This window comes from Pinus tabuliformis, chromosome 9 (genome assembly GCF_031772625.1).
Source record: "Pinus tabuliformis cultivar Carrire ecotype Pingquan chromosome 9, CPIR1, whole genome shotgun sequence".
Lineage (NCBI taxonomy): Eukaryota > Viridiplantae > Streptophyta > Pinopsida > Pinales > Pinaceae > Pinus > Pinus tabuliformis.
The window spans coordinates 1744052793-1744070107 of NC_142307.1; positions in this window are offsets into that span (position 1 = coordinate 1744052793).

Sequence of the window (17315 nt, forward strand, 5' to 3'; positions counted from 1 at the left end):
TTATAACTCCGGACTAAGAAGGCCTTGGTCGAGATTGGGAAGCTAATTGGTAGTTTTATTTACTTGGATGAAGGATCTCTAGGAACCTTGGATAAGTGAATCACATGGCTTCTTGTCAAACCCAACTATGCGGAGGGATTCCGAGCCAAAGTGCACCTTATATGGGGGGATTCATCAATTAGGTAGAAAATTGATTATTGGGGTATCCCATTTCGTTACCTTGCTTGTCACTAGACCGACCACCTTCTTGCTAAATGCCCCCTTCGTTTTTCTAGTTTTGTTGCAGGACATGCTCGTGAAATTAGGATACAAGATTCACATTTTAAAGACAACTATTCTCTGGGTGAAGCAATTATGGATCCTTCCAGCTAGAAATATCTAAACAATACATGTATTAACACTATCAATATACCTTATGAATGTACATATATTGTATATTGTTCTTCTAGTAACATAAGTCAGATGGATGATTTGATCCTGGTCTGTTTACGATAACTCTCACCAGTTACCCATTATCTTAGATTACAAAAAACAAAAACAAAAACAAAAACAAAAAAACATAAGTCAGATGGATGGCCATTATTTAATTACATGTTTTTCGTCTAATAAGTGTACCCGCTTAAAGAATCCCTTGATTCAAGTGGGGCCTAAATGTCCTTCCTTACATCATACCCTTCCCCTTTTTCCGTCTGGTATTACATCGAAGCCTTATGATATTTCCATGGGCCCTTTTGGGGATGATGTACACACGGTTGGCTCTCCAATGAAGGAAATTCGCTTACCCAATAGATCTTCCCCTATCCGGGTTGGATCTTTTTTAGGGCCACTATACCCCATAAATTCTATGAGGAGTTACATTGAGTTTTTGCGCCAAACACAATCTTTGGAAATGGATCTGATTCTCATCCACCATTTCTCTGGATCTCCTGGACTCCGTATAAGCTCGAATTCTGCCATGAATGTTACCATCCGCAAAAAGTGGAAAGGCTAGCACAAGAAGGCTCCTTTGGGGCTCCTTTGGGGGTTTCTTTATCGATATTTATGCTTCCACAAACATGCAAGAAAAATTAGACATTCATGAGGTATCCATCCTCCATAATTTGGAACCATGGCCCCTCGCGCAAATATGCCCATCAACCACACTCTGATATGATAATTATGTCGTTCAACCTGTGGGGACTTGGGGATGCCCCTGAACGATCTTCTTTTTCTCACCTCACTCATTGTGTTTCTTATTCTATAATTTTAATACAAGAGACTTTGGTGTCGAGGACAAGGTCATAATTTCAAAAAAAAATTGTCCTCGATGGCATTTTGCTACTACGGATGAAAATGAGCTTTCTTGGGGACTCGCTACTCTATGGAACCCATCTATTGTTAATTTAATGGCTTTCAAAATCTTTGTAGGTGTAATATTAACTGGTTTTATTAGGGGAACACGAGAATGTTCTCACATTCTTAACACATATACACCTTACAATTCCATATTGATGTTTTGGAATAGATTGGATGGATGTGTTCTATTGAATGTTTGGTCCTAATTGTAGCAGGTGATTCAAATCTTATTGTTTGAGGCTGAAATATGGGATTTGAAAGGTAGGATGAGCCCCGTGGGCCCTTATTTCAGGGATCTTTTTAACCTAAATTTCTTGTTGGACATACTACCATGCCCTCTTTCTCCTACATGGTGAAATGGTAGGATGGAGTTGGAATGTACCGCTAAGAGATTGGATCAATTATTAATACATGAAAATTTAGTGGAAAGTTTGGGTTTCATAAAATATTGGATATCCTTGGCGAGTTTATCAGATCACTCTTTGATCTTCTTGCAATGAAATTTTTATTATAATTGGAGGGGTCTCCCATTTATATTTAAAAAAACTTGGCTTCGGGATGACGACTTTGATCTTCTAGTGAGACGAACATGAACTTCCATGAACTTTATTGAAGTATCCTCATGGATGAATCATGTCAAAGATAAATTGACTATTTTAAAAAGGATTGTGAGAAGTTGGGAATCAAAGAAAAGGCAGGATTATAGAGAGGAATTAAAGGGGATCGAGCGAGAAATGATGAATTTAGTTGATCCTGTCAATCCGGGTTTTTCATCAAATGAATCTCAAAGGAAGATCATGGATCTAGAACCACGAAGGAGACACATCTTATGAATTAAGGAAGAGACATGGCGTTTGAAGAACTATGTGACTTGGATAGCAGATGGTGACAACAACACCAAATTTTTTCATTGTTTTGCTTCTTGTAGCAGATAGATAAACACTATCGGAAATAGTGGATGAAGAATGGGTTAAATTCACTAAATTGTAGGACATACATAAAAAGTGATCAAATACTATGGGAATATTTTTTGGGCTATATTGGAAGTATAATTTGAAAATCAAATGGATTTCATACAAACATGTCCCTAGATGTTTGACGAGGGTGGCCTATCTCAATGGATGAGATTAAATAGGTCCTAAAATATTTTGCCAGGTACAAATGTCCCGTGCCGGATGCATAGAATGCAGATCTATTTACACATTTTAGGGATGTATGGGTCATGAATCATTCATGATGGAAGAGGAATCTATAACTGAGCGCAGAATATCGTGCTCTTTAATTCCACTTTTATCGCCCTTATTCCCAAGACTTCAAATGCAGTATCATTTATGGATTTTTCAGGCTATATCTATTTGCAACATCTCATATAATATGATTTCCAAAATTATTGCTACTTTTATAAAGGAGAAGTCATCTTCCTATATCTCTCCTCAATAATTTGCTTTCCTCAAGAACTGGTAGATACAAGACACCATGACCATAGCACAAGAAAGTATACATTCTATCAAGGCACGAAACCAGGAGGCACTGATACTAAAGATGGATTTACACAAGGCATATCATTGTGTCGATTAGTATACCTTTGATTGATCCTTCATAAGGTCGGTCTCTCGATTGAGATGGTGAAATGGATCATGGCATGCGTGACTTTAGTAAACTATGTAGTGTTGATAAATGGTGTCCCTTCCTCTTTTTTAAAAGCTTCATATGGTTTACGACATGGTTGTTCCATTTCCCAATTATTATTCCTTTTGGTTATTGATGGCTTGAGTAAGAGGCTATCGTAGGCTAGCCACAATGGAGTTTTTTATGGTGTTATGGTTTCTATGAATACTACCATATCCCATCTCATATTTGTTGATGACATTATGATTTTTGGTCACGTCTCTATGGCTCAATGGACACAACTTCTCATTATTATTAACAAATTTGGGGATGCATCGGGTTTATACATGAATAAGAAGAAGTAATTTCTCATCTTTGCTTCGAGAGATCGATAGAAGATTGTGGTGATTGCTTCCATATTATCAGTTAATATATTTGATCTAGAACTTGGATTCAGTTATCTTGGCTTTAGTTTGAGACCAAACTGGTACAAATTTATGGATTGGTAGTGGTTTATTCAAATTTTTTTGGGAAAACTATTGACTTTGACACATAGATAGTACTCAATGGGTGTTTAGCTCACACTTAGTTGGTTTTACATAGCATATCATATATTGGAAGCACCTTTTCCCTCTACCCATGAAAGTGTTAGGTGCCTATATTAGTAGTGTAGCCTCCTTATTGGTATCGTTAGTGTAATCCACTTATTGTTATTGTTGTGCCAATGTAGCCCTCATATTGTTATTATTGTGCCCCATAGAAGCCTACTATTGTTATTTTTGTGCCCTTACATTATTATTGTTATTTAGGCTTTGATTATATTGTGATCCCTTAGATTACTATATATACCAAGGAGGTCTTGTCATTTGTATCATCCAAGAATTGTCAATTTATATGATGTAAAGGAGGTTTCTCCCTCGAAGAGACTAATTTTCAAGTCATTAATCTATCTTTTATTTTATTTTTTAATCTAGTTGCATAACATTTGGTATGAGAGCTTTGGATTCTAAGGTTTTGTTGCTTCAAATAGGTCACCTTGGAATTTTTGCTATAAGATTTTTCTACGTAGATTTAGAAGCTCAAAATTTTACCATGTGAAGACAAATTTTTTTTTAACTTTGTGTAAAATTTTAGATCTTGTTTCGCTATATTTTCTGAGATATGGTCCGAAGAATTTGGGGTTTCTGCATGCTCCAGAATTCAATCTCAAACAGGTGACCGAGGTAAAATTGACATAAATTTATTTTAAGACATCATATTTGAATTTCATAGAAAGTAATGGATAGCGCATGAATTTTAGTTTCATATGTATCAATTTCAGGGACAAAGGTTGACATAATGACATCTAGCATCCCATATAATTTTTCCCTACTGAACCACTCCATAATCAGGTCATCATGGGATACTTGACATAAATTTATCTTGAAGAATCCAATCTTGGTCTGACTTATGGCATTGGAAATAAGACTCAGAGGGATACTACAAGACATGATTTTAGACCTTGGGAGGCCGAAATTACAGAGATAAAACAATTTCAATATCAAGCTCCAAAAAGAAATAAAAAAAAGTGTGTATTTTTTCAAATTTTCATAAGTTTTGTTCGAAAAAATAGTTTGAAGTAATTCAAAGGGCATAGTAAAGCATAGATATCATTATCTAGTTCTAATATGCCTCAAAACAAAAAATGGAAACTCCCAATAAGAAATAAGAAATCTCTACTATGGCACATAAAGAAGAGGAAGACATGCAACATGATATATCAAAATTATGAGACCAGCTACAACAAATTTCACTCTCATAAAGAGTAACCAAAAATGAATTTGAAGCGATGCTGAATCTTAAGATGGACGGTTTAGAATAAAAAATAAAAGTAGATATGAAAGGCTTCAAGGATGATTTAAAAGTAGATATTGAAGGTTTGAAGAAAAGTTTGACAAAGTTGCTACAAGAAATGATTCCTAATAGAAACAAGGTATTCCATGAAACTCATGATAAGAACAAAAGGAATGTTAATCATGATTTTAGAGACAGGGTGACTTTGGGTTGAATACCAACCACATTCCAAAGATCGATATGAGGAACTATGATCACAAGGATATGGTAACATGGATACTACAAACAGAACAATATTTTGATTCACATGATGTGCAACACACAAAAGGCACATATTTCATCTTTATATTTAGAAGCCAATCAGTTTGCATGGTATTGATGGCTTGGTTATCATAAACCACTTGTCACATTGTCAATGTTTATGAAAGAAATAATAGAAAATTATGAGGATACAAAGATAAACACCTTCTTTATGAACTTGATAAATCTCAAACAAAAGCATTCAATGGCGGAGCACATTGAGGACTTCCAAAAACTGAATATCAGGGTGATTTGTATTCCAAAGGAGTGTAAGATTCATTTCTTCATAGGTACTTTAAAGGATAACATCTAATATGAGGTTCACCTTTGGGAACCTAATTCATTAGATATGACATTCAGGGTGGAAATAAAAGTTGAAAACAAAATTATGGAAACAAGGAAATATACCACTCACAACTATAAAGATAGAAGTGTTGTTGCTCCTAGCCTCCAAAACCCTACAAGGTTGACACCATAACAACTGGAGGAAAAAAGAGAAAAAGAGATTTGTTACAATTATGATAGAAAATATACTGAAGGTCATAAGTGTGTTGAGAATAATTTTTTCTACATAGATTGTGAACAAGAGGAAGAAAAGGAACAAGAAACATCAAAAGAAGAGGATATACACCAAGAACCAACCCCAGAGAAAGAAGAAATGAATATGAACATATCTTGTAATGCATTGGTGGGAATTACCACTCCACAAACTCTCAAGGTATAAGGATATATCAAGAAGAAAAATGTAATAGTTCTGATTGATTCGTGTAGTACCCATAATTTTATTCATTGTAAGATGGCCAAGTAAGTAAATTGTTTTCTATATCTAATGCTAGAGTGTCAAGTGATGGTTGAAAATCAAGCAATTATAAATTTCTTTGGAAAGTGGCATAATATCAAACTAACCATGGGGGAATATGTATTGAATAGTCCAATGTTTTCCATTCCAATGGGTGGTGTTGATGTTGTACTAGGAGTCTAATGGTTACAATATTTGGGGTTGATAGCTTTTAATTGTCAAGAAATTTTTCTAGACAGGAAAGGAAATTGAATTAAGGGGCATCGAATGGAAACCAAGGAAGATAATTAGCTCTAATGGCATGACAAATCTTTGGAAGAAAGTACAATGGGGTGCAATTGCATAATTATGCTCACTAGAGGTTCAAACATTGAAATCATCCATTTGTCTATATCTCCAAAAGCACTTAGAAAATTATTCCAAGTTATTTAAGACCCCCAAAGGCCTCCCACCTATTCATGATTATGATCATGATATTCACTTGATTCTAGGAAGTTTTCCTCCAAACATCAGGCCTTAAAGATATCCCTATGACCAAAATAGTGAAATTGAATGTATTGTTGCAAAAAATCTAAAGGCTGGTATAATTGTACCTATCCAAAGTTCTTTCTCTGCTCTAGTATTTGTGCATAAGAAGTATGAATCATGGACTATGTTTCAGGATTATAGGGAGCTCAACAAGCTCACTATTAAAGATAAAATTTGCATTCGTGTCATTGATGAATTGTAGGATGAATTACATGGAGTAATTTACTTCACCAAGTTGGATCTGCATTCAGGACATCTTCAAATTAGAATAAAGATTGAAGACATTCATAACTCATCAAGGTTATCATGAATTTTTGGTCATGCCTTTTGGCCATACTAATGCACCTTCCACATTTCAAGGTTTGATGAATTCCATTTTCAAACCCTTCCTTAGAAAATTTATGTTAGTATTTTTTGATGGTATACTAATATACAACAAGTCTTGGAAGGATCATGTTCAGCATGTTGACAGGGTGCTCAAACTATTGGAGGAGAAAAAATTATATGCAAAAACCTCCAACTATTTCTTTAGAGTATAGGAGGTGGAATATTTGGGTCATATTGTATCTCATGAGGGTGTTAAGGTAGTCCCTAAAAAAATTAAGACCATTAAGGAATGGAAAATCCCCACAACCCTAAAGCATCTTCGACGACTTCTCGAGTGGACATGATATTATCGCAAATTCTTTAAGAATTATGGGAGAATAACAGTGCTTATAACAACATTATTGAATCAAGATGCATTTTATCGATACCCATAAGCAACTAAGGTCATTGAACATATTAAAGAGGCAATGTGCCAAGATCCAGTCTTAGTTGTACCAGACTTCACAAAAACCTTTATTATGGAATGTGATGACTTAGGAAATGGAATTGGTGTTGTTTTAATGCAAGAAGGAAGACCCATTTATTTAAAAAAAAATTCCAATCAAGGGAAATTATTTACAAAAACCTATTTATGAGAATGAAATGCTAGCAATACTATATGCACTAAAGCAATGGCAACTTTACATAATGGGGAGACACTTCAAGGTAAAAATAGATATTGAGAGTCTTAAATAATTTTTGGAACAAATATATCCTTTAGAAGAGAAGCAAAAATGGGCAACAAAGATGTTTTTTTATGACTTTGAAATCATCTACAAAAAAGGGAAGAAGATTGTTGTTGCTGATACACTATGTTCTATTTCTATTATCCAACCTGATTGGATAACTGAAGCAAGGGATGAATGGAAGAATGATGGAGAGGTGTGGACACTCATTCAAAAGGTGCATAAAATCCAAATACATATGATACATTTATCTGAAAAATGATTCGTTATGGTACAAAGATTACTTATATATATGTAAGAATTCCCAACTCAAAAAAAATAATCTTTTGGAATTGCATAGCTCCCCCTTAGGAGGAAACTCAAGATTTTTAAAAACTTACAATAGTGTCAAAAATGAATTCTTTTGGGATGGCCTTAAATCTTACATTCATAAGTTTGTCGCAGAATGTTTGGTTTTCCAACAAAATAAAGTTGGGACAATTAAGACCCTAGGTCTTTTACAACCTTTATCTATTCCAAGTGAGTGTTGGGAGGAGGTCTCAATGGATTTTATCATAGGTTTACCCAAGTCCAAAGAAACGAGTGTCATCATAGTGGTAGTTTATAGAATTACCAAGTATGCACACGTTTTTGCATTATCTCATCCTTTTAAATCCAATACAACTGCTATTGCATTTATGGAAACAATTCAAAAGCTGCATGGAAACACAAAGATTATTGTAAGTGAGAGATACCATTTTCACTGGAACATTTTGGATGGTAATATTTTATTTTCTTGGTACTCAATTAGCTCATATCCTCATCCTCAATTTGACAAGAAAACTGAGATAGTGAACAAATGTTTGGGAGGATATCTTCATTTCTTTATATCTAATAAACAAACACAATGGATCAAGTGGTTACCTCTAGCTGAATGGTGGTATAACACTTTGTTGGTAGGCTAAATTGCTTCATTTTTAATCCTTCTTCCACTTCAAAATGATAACCTTAGACCTCTGTTTTAACCTTGCAACCTCCTTATTCTTGCACTATTCCAAGAATCGTGCCTTTTCCTCCACTAGCTTTATATTTCATATTTAAGGGTTACGAATGTGCTTAATTAATTGTTTTTTCTAGATTTTATACCTTTAATATTCTTCACAACTAATATTTCCTTTCCTAAAGTATTTGATCAGCAACGTATTGATCATTTTGTCAGCATGGTCGAGTGTAGGTAGGATTCCTACCCCATTGGCGAATCATAAACTGTCATCATAGCTCACTACCTAACGCAGAAACCTTGTTCCAGATTGGTCATCTCGAGTTGGACTCAAAGCGGAGATAAGTCAGGGATATGATGAATATTAGCTCATCAGCCTAATACTCAAGTTTAGCATTTTGTTATGGGTGAAAGGCTTGGTATGTACTATTATTGTTATTTTGTTATAGCCGAAAGGCTCAGATTGTAACGATGGATGTAATTTGGTTACAGCGCAGGCCTAAAAGGATGTATATAACATAGGATTTAGATAGAAAATGGCAGCGCTTGATATCTATAGCAATGATACTGTAATTTTAGTATTTTGAAATTTTACTGGTATCGCCCTTGTTCTAGGCTGGATTCGAACTCACTATGTACATTTGTTGATTATTAATAGAAAGGGACTGTGCCATGTTATTTCAATCTTGTATTGTAATTTTGTGTTGATGTGTCATTGAGAGTTGAATTTCCAAGTTTCCTAAACAGGGAAATGAGCTGGTTGGCTAGGGCCCAGCCAACCCAGCTCATTCTCCCTCGCAATATTTTTTCTCGTTAAAGGTATGTTGATTTTGTTTAATGCAAGGTGTGAATTAAACAGACATTTTAATTTTTCCACAAAGTCCAGGTTCGATTTCATTTATAATCAATGTCTAACTGATCTGTCGTGTAAATGCTTAACTAAATTTTATTTTATCCTTTGTGATTTCTTTCCTTCAAATCTTAGCATCGTTTCTACTTGGGTTGTGCAAGCAAGTTATTCCCGCACTAGTGCATTTACAGTTTCGTAGATTGTTGTCTTTGGTTCATTACAGTAACAGTCTTTTGTTATTTTCTTCCATATGAGCCTTGATGTGTTTATGCAAGTGTGTGGTTATCATTCCGAAGTATTCTTGAAATTTGGAATTAGATATGCTCTGGTAATTAGAGAATGAATGTTGTTATAACACATTAACACCTTCACTTCATACTTTTCAGGGAAGGATTTAACTTCATATTTAATTATTTTAAAGAGAATCTTTCTGAGTTAAGAAGTTGACGAATGCAAATCAAATTTGTGTGAATAATTATTATAGGGTTGAAGCCTACCATCACAATTAGATGATTTGTTTCGTTGCATGAAGGAGTTCCTTGATTGAAGAAAAGTGTGCTTTGACTTTAGAAAATTAATTCTTATTTTGAAGTTGAGATTGGTTGAAGCATCTTCTTGTTTTTGGAAGTTATTTCAAAGTTCTGTTCACCTTTGCAAACTCTTTCTCTAAGTTAGCACATTCCTTATTCTCTTAGAAGAGTAATTTGAAAACTTGGTGTAGGAATCTCTGCTCTGGTACAAGAATCGATATCCTGATACAGGAAGAGAGAGCTCTAGTCCTAAGGCTTAGAGCCCCTGGACGAGGACATAAAAATTTAGTACAGGTGTAAAATATACTTCAAGCATCTAAACTTTGTTCTGTTACTAGTGGAAGAATATTGCAGGAGTACAGAAATAACAACTTAGTGCAGGGAGAAAGATCTATAAAAAAGTCAGACATCTTCAAGGGTCCAATTATTAACTTGAAATACAACTATACTGAAGATAAACATAGATTTACATTTCTATTAGTCAGGATTTCTTACAAGAGTTTGAGAGTTCCTTTCATTTATTTTTCTGCAGAAGTACTTTCTTTCACATTCCAGCACTAGAATTTCTTTGGTGTAAATTGTCGGGTGATATTTGCTTTCAGATTCTTGAAGATTGTAATTAAGGAAGTAGGAATGAAGTTAGGAAAATTTCATATCATTTCTGGCATTTCCTGTGCTTCACCTCTATGTTTACGAAACCCCCCGGTTGACAATTAAATGTTGAAGGAGTCTGCCAAACCGTAATTCCAGCACCCAACATTTTCGCACCATTGTCGTGGAGGAGATTTGAAATCGGTAAGAACTTTCCATTTTCAGCAATAGGTGTAAGTCTACTATTATTTTTTTCCTACAGTATGCTTCTATTGTTTTAAGGATTTTACGAGTGCTAATTTTTTTTATTCATTGCAGCAATTAACAGATTATTTTTCTTTACAAGAATTTTAATTTCGTTTTATTGGATTTGATTTTTAAAATGAATGCCTAAGAAAGGCAGGGGTCCAAAGCCTAATAAGGGTCGACGAAATACTGAAAAATATGAAAACTCTTCTCATATTGGACCTTCTTTCGTAGGTAGAAAGTCCAATCAAACTGAGACTCGTCACACCGAAATGGTCCACTTGGATTCTGGAAACAGTGATTCAAGTGTGACACAACCTAAAAAGGGGAAGAAGGAGGCTAACGGTGATCGGAAAGTTCAATTCATCAGTAGTTAATCTTCATCTTCAGAAGTGGTCTGACTGGAGGCACAACAATGGTTGATCATGAAGACCATGCATAGGGGACTGGCGAGAATTAGGTAAATGAAGAGAAATCCACTTTTGGATTTCCAATAGTGAACTCAGAAGTGAATGTTCAATTGAAGAATATTTCACCTTCAACTCTTCCACACTTTCATGGTAAGGTGCATGAAGGCCCATATTCACTTCTTTTTTAGTTTGATATATTATGTCGGAGTTATGATTATTCTTCCAATGCCCAGAAATTAAAGTTGTTTCCTGAAACTCTCAAGGATTCAGCCTTGTGCTAGTTCATGGGACTAGGAGAAAAAACTGTAAGTTCTTGGGACCAAATGGAGAGAGTGTTTTTGAATAAATATCACGAATATTGTAAAACTAGAGAAATTCCAGACGAGATCTTCACCACTATACAAGGTGATGATGAGACTTTGGAAGATTACTTAGAGATATTTTTTTATATACTCCAAAGGTCCAAACACAAATTTGATTTAAGTACTATTCGAACCTTGTTCCTACGATGACTTACTGAGGATTCTAGACATAATTTGAATTTGTTAGGACAAGGAGATTTTGCTTAGAAAGCTTTTGAACAAATTTCTCACTTGTGCAGGAAGTTCTCACAAAATAAATCTAGATCCACTAGAGGAGGTCGAAGCAAAACTAACAAACTGGGATCTACAGATGCTATGATCATTGGCTTGGAGAATAAAATGGACAACATGAAAATTGAAATAATGAATAATATTAGCAAACAAATAGACCCTTTGAAATTCCAGCGAAAACTAGAAAAAGAACAAGAGTCATTATCTATTTTTTGTCCAAAATGTAGGAAAAAGCATCTTTTAAGAGAGTGCCCTGCTAATATAAAAAGTTTTAATAAATGTGTGATTTGTGCAAAGAACTATGCCACTGGGGAATGCCCGTCCATACCTGGATTAAAGTTGTACTTGAAGGAGAGCATTCTGAACCTGAGTCGTTACTTTCCATGGGAGCACGAAGGAACTGACCACAGGTAAGTGCAGTAATGGTTCTTGAACCACATTTTTATGGTTATAATGCACCTCCATATTCCTATAATAATAATAATAATCACTCTCAACATTGGAAGCACGAGAACCATTTTCATCATGGACATTCCTCTCAACCTTGGAAACAAGGATGGAGAGGGCCAAACCATTCATATCATTCCTATCCTACTCAGATGCCATCATATCCTTCTTCATATGCACCACACCATATGTCACAACCATCTTTTCCCTCTCTACCTCAGCAAAGTCAATCATTGCCACCATTGCCTTTGCCACCACCATTTAGACCACCTCAACTACCTGCTCAACCGATACCGAATCCTAATAATAAGGCGGTACAACTGATTCATTTGGTTGGACCATCCCCTCTTCCTACCTATCGAACCCTTCCAGTTGGGATAAATGAGCTTCAATTGAGATCGGGAAGGGTAGTTAAACCATAAAAACAAAAACAATCCATGGTGATCATTGAGGAGAAAAATGAGGAGGTAAATCCTGATCATTCGAAAAACAATGTCACCATTCAACCCATTCCTGTACCTTCAGATTTACCATCTTCTTCAAACAAACCTCCCTATCCAGAGAGGTTGGCCATTGAGAAGAGTGACCCCGAGTCCACTCTAGCTTCTGAATTAAGGAATCTTTTTATAAAGGTCCCTTTACTTCAGGCCATCAGATAAATTCCCATCTGTACAAAGATCATTAGGGAGTTATGTCTCAAAAATCTAGGGAGGAAGAGAGTAGAACCTCAGACCATTCAGTTTGTTGGTAGAGTAGCTGAGTTGATGATAGGATCTCCTTCAATGGAGAAATATACAGATCCTAGAAACCCAGTTGTTTCTGTCCAAATAGGTGATATTCATGTCTCTAATGTATTAACAGACCTGGGGGTGGCCATCAATGTTATGACCAGGAAAACCATGGAACAACTTGGGTTGGGCCATATTCGTCCTACACCCACTGTGCTTGAACTTGCAGAGAGATCTAAAATCAAGCCTGATGGAGAATTGGATGATGTGGTTGTCTCTATAGATTCATGGGAACACCCCATGGATTTCATTGTGCTTTATCCAAAGAATCCAGTGGGAGCACATACTTTTATTCTGGGACGACCATGGCTTTCCACGACTGATGCTTATATTGGATGTCTCTCCAGTGATATCTGCATTTCACATGGAGACTCTAGGAAAATGGTCACATTATATCCACCTACTAGATCTATTCGGGAACTCAAGGACACTTTATGGTTAGATTACGACAGTAGTGACGAGGATACCCGACCTGTCTCTTTGATTCAGCATCATACCGAGTCCACCCAGGATGGTGAATTACGAGATTTCTTGAACAATCTAGAGACTATGCCTAGTTTCGACACACTTCATCGGATATTTAGTCAGTATTTTCAAGAAAATTTTGAATCCCAACCTTCCTTATCCCATACTGTGGCATCATCTTCCGATAGTCTTGAGCCCGAGACCACTCTTGTTGAAATTAGTCTAGGAAAATATTTACACATTATCTCAGACTTGGATTCATCTCAGCAAGAGCAGCTTGTTACCTTGTTGCAAAATCACTTGGATGCATTCGCTTGGAGTTACGAAGACATGAAATGCATTCCTCCTTAGACTTGTGCTCATCATATCTATATCTAGGAGGGAGACTGACATGTCTGACAACCCCAGAGATGAATGAATTCCACACAAAGAGATATTGTTATAGAGGAATTACAAAAATTCTTATATGGTAATTTCATCTACCCCATTTCTGACAGTCAATGGGTCTCTCCATCAATGATAGTCCCTAAGAAAGAAGGGAGATGCCATATTTACATTGACTATCGGGAAGTAAACAAATCCACTCTCAAGGATTAATTTTCCCTTCCTTTCATTGATCAGGTACTATATGCTCTTGCCGGTAAAAAGTAATTTTCATTTTTAGATGGCTTTAGTGGGTATAACCAAATCCAAATCACACCCTCAGATCAAGACAAAACTACCTTTACATGCCCTTGAGGTACATTTTCTTATCAAGTGCTTCCTTTTGGGTTGTGTAATGCACCCGCCACCTTTCAAAGGGTTGTGTTGGCTATTTTTGTTGATCTTGAATGTGTTGAGATTTATACAGATGATTTTTCTGTGTTTGGTAACTCATTTGATGAAGCTCTTAAAAATGTAGAAAAAGTTATTTTACGTTTCCAAGAGGCCCATCTTTCTTTGAGTGATAAAAAATGTAAATTAATGTGCATAGAAGGAGTGGTTCTTGGTCATTTGGTTTCTAGCAAAGGTATCCAGGTAGACCCCGCTAAAGTTGAAGTCATCATCTTCTTGCACCCAAAACCTAAAGGGAAGTGAGAGGTTTCCTAGGACATGTTGGTTATTACCGGAGATACATTGAAATTTTTTCCAAGATTGCTACCCCCCTTTTTCGATTATTAGCTAAGGATAGTGAATTCACCTAGTCCATAGCTTGCCAACAGTGGTTTGAAACATTGAAGGGAAAATTAGTACAAGCACCACTTTTGAGAGGACCAAACTGATCCCTACCATTTCATATTTCCTCTGATGCCTCAGACACTGCCGTTGGTGCAAATTTAAGACAAGAGGAGAATAAAAAATCTTATGTTATTTACTACATCAGTAAAAATTTGTCACCTATTGAATTTAACTATATTGTGACTGAGAAAGAATTTTTAGCCATTATTTTTTATATTAATAAATTCAGACATTACATTATAGGATATGAAGTTTATATGCATACTGATCATTCTTCTATAAGATATCTAATGAATAAACCTTTAACTAGTAGTAGAGTGACTATATGGTTGCTTCTATCACAGGAATTCAATGTTACAATTATTAATAGACCAGGAAAGTCTAATGTTGTAGTTGATTATCTTTCTAGATTAAATAATGGTGGTGAAGTAATTCCTATTGATGATGATTTCCCTGACGAACATCTTTTTGCTATGTTAGCAAAATCCCCATGGTTTTTTGACAAAGCTAACTATTTAGTCACCATAAAAACACCACCTCACTTATCCGTTCATGAAAAGCGAAATATTATTCATAAAATTGCTTCATATTCTTGGATACAGGGAGACCTCTTTTACACCGGACCAGATTTTATTATTCGTAGATGTGTGAGAGAGGAAAAAATGTTTGATATATTAAAATATTCCCAGTATGAACCTTACGATGGCCACTTCGCTGATAAATTAACTGCATATAAAATTCTACGCACTGGTTATTTTTGGCCTTCTTTGTTTAAAGATGCCAAGCAATATGTTAGGCATTGTGATAGTTTTCAACGGATGGGTCAACCTATTCAAGGCAATGAAATTCCTTTATGTCCTCAAGTCATGATTGAGCCCTTTGAAAAATGGGCTATTGATTTCATAGGACCTATAAAGCGCACATCTCTAAATAAAAAGCATATCTTGGTGTGTACTGATTTTGTTACTAAATGGGTAGAGGATAAAATTGTTTATTTTTCCACTGAAAAAGTTGTTGTTGATTTTCTGTTCAATGAAATTTTTACTAGATTTGGTGTTCCTAGAGAGATTGTTTTTGACAATGGACCGCAGTTTGTTTCTAACTTGGTACAGGAAGTCATGAATCAATACAAGATTTGGCACAAGAAATCTACACTGTACTACCCGCAATCAAATGGCCAAGTGGAATCTACAAACAAGGTGATCGAATCCATCCTTACTAAAATAGTAAACATGCATAGGAAGGATTGGGCTAGCTAATTTTTGGAAGCCTTATGGGCTTATTGAACCACATAGAGGAATAGCACGGGGCATACACCATATGAGCTGGTGTATGGAAAACAAATCCTTTTGCCAATTGAATTTCAGATAAAGACTTTTAGAACTGCAGTTCAGTTGGGTCTAGATCTCTCAGAAGCATAGACGCAATGTCTATTACAGTTAAACGAGTTGGATGAATTTTGAAAGGATGTTGTTCAACAGAATATTTTGGTGTAGCAGCAACGCAAGAAGTGGCATGACAAGTTTATTAGGAAGAAACAATTCCAACCAAGTGATTGGGTACTTCTCTATGACTCTAGATTTAAACATTTTAAAGGGAAGTTCCATACTCCTTGGATGGCACTGTATGAGGTAATTCAAGTTTTCTACAATGCGGCTTTAGAAGTCAAAACTATCGATGGGTGAAATTAAATTTTCCTTGTGAATGGGCATAGGCTTAAAGCATATTTTTAGCCCATCACAAAGGAAGATTTCGTGTAGCAAGTGCAGCAGCAGTCTGAAATTCAGTTGGTATGTGGCTATGCCATCTTATTGTGATTTTATTTCTTCTCTCTTGGAATAAAGTTTAAATAAAATCCAAAAAAATATATAATAATAAAAAGAAAAAAAATAAAAAATAAAAAGAGGTAAAGAAAAAAAAAATTCTTGTAATTATGAAAATCAGCTTTACTGACATGATTATAGAAGGATTAACCTGAAAACCATCTTGTTGGTAGGAAGATCAATTCTAATAAAATGGGAATTTTTCTTGATCTTTATATGTGTTAAGTGTCACCAAGAAGAATCAAGTTTGAATACAGGAACCAGGCCCTTATCCAAGTTTGGGATAGCTGGCATATAAATTTTTATCAAAGCAACACTCAATTCCAGTTGCATTTACTTTACGAATCAGCACTATACAGGCAGATGTCAGGTGAAATTTTTCCCTTATTATATTCCAATTTTCGTAAAAACAAAAATCCTTATTTTCTTCTTTTCATCCCATGAAATCTACCATCCCTTTCTTCAAAGAAACTTTCCCTATCCGATCTCGTAGTTCCCTCGTTTTTTTCTCTTGAAAATTTTCCCCCGAAATCCCTTTTCGATTTCTCCCTCTTGGTGGTCTCACTCTTGAATTCCCTAACATAATTTCCTTCCCATTCTAAAAATTCACCTATTTTCCCACTTCTTTTTTTCCCTCATGGATCGATTATAGGATTTGATGCGAACTCACAAATCAAATCGGAAGGCATATATCAACACCAAAGAATGGCGAATAAAACCTTCCTTGTATATCCAACAAATTCATTAATCCAACCTATGAATTATATCTTATTACAATTTTCTTTTGGTTCCTTTTATCTTTCCATATGTGCTACAGATATCCCTGGTGTAGGAGTGTGTGTTCAAGTGCAAGCATGTTCACTGCAGGCATGATTAGTGTAGGCATGTTTAAGTGCAGGCATGCTTGGTGCAGTCATGGT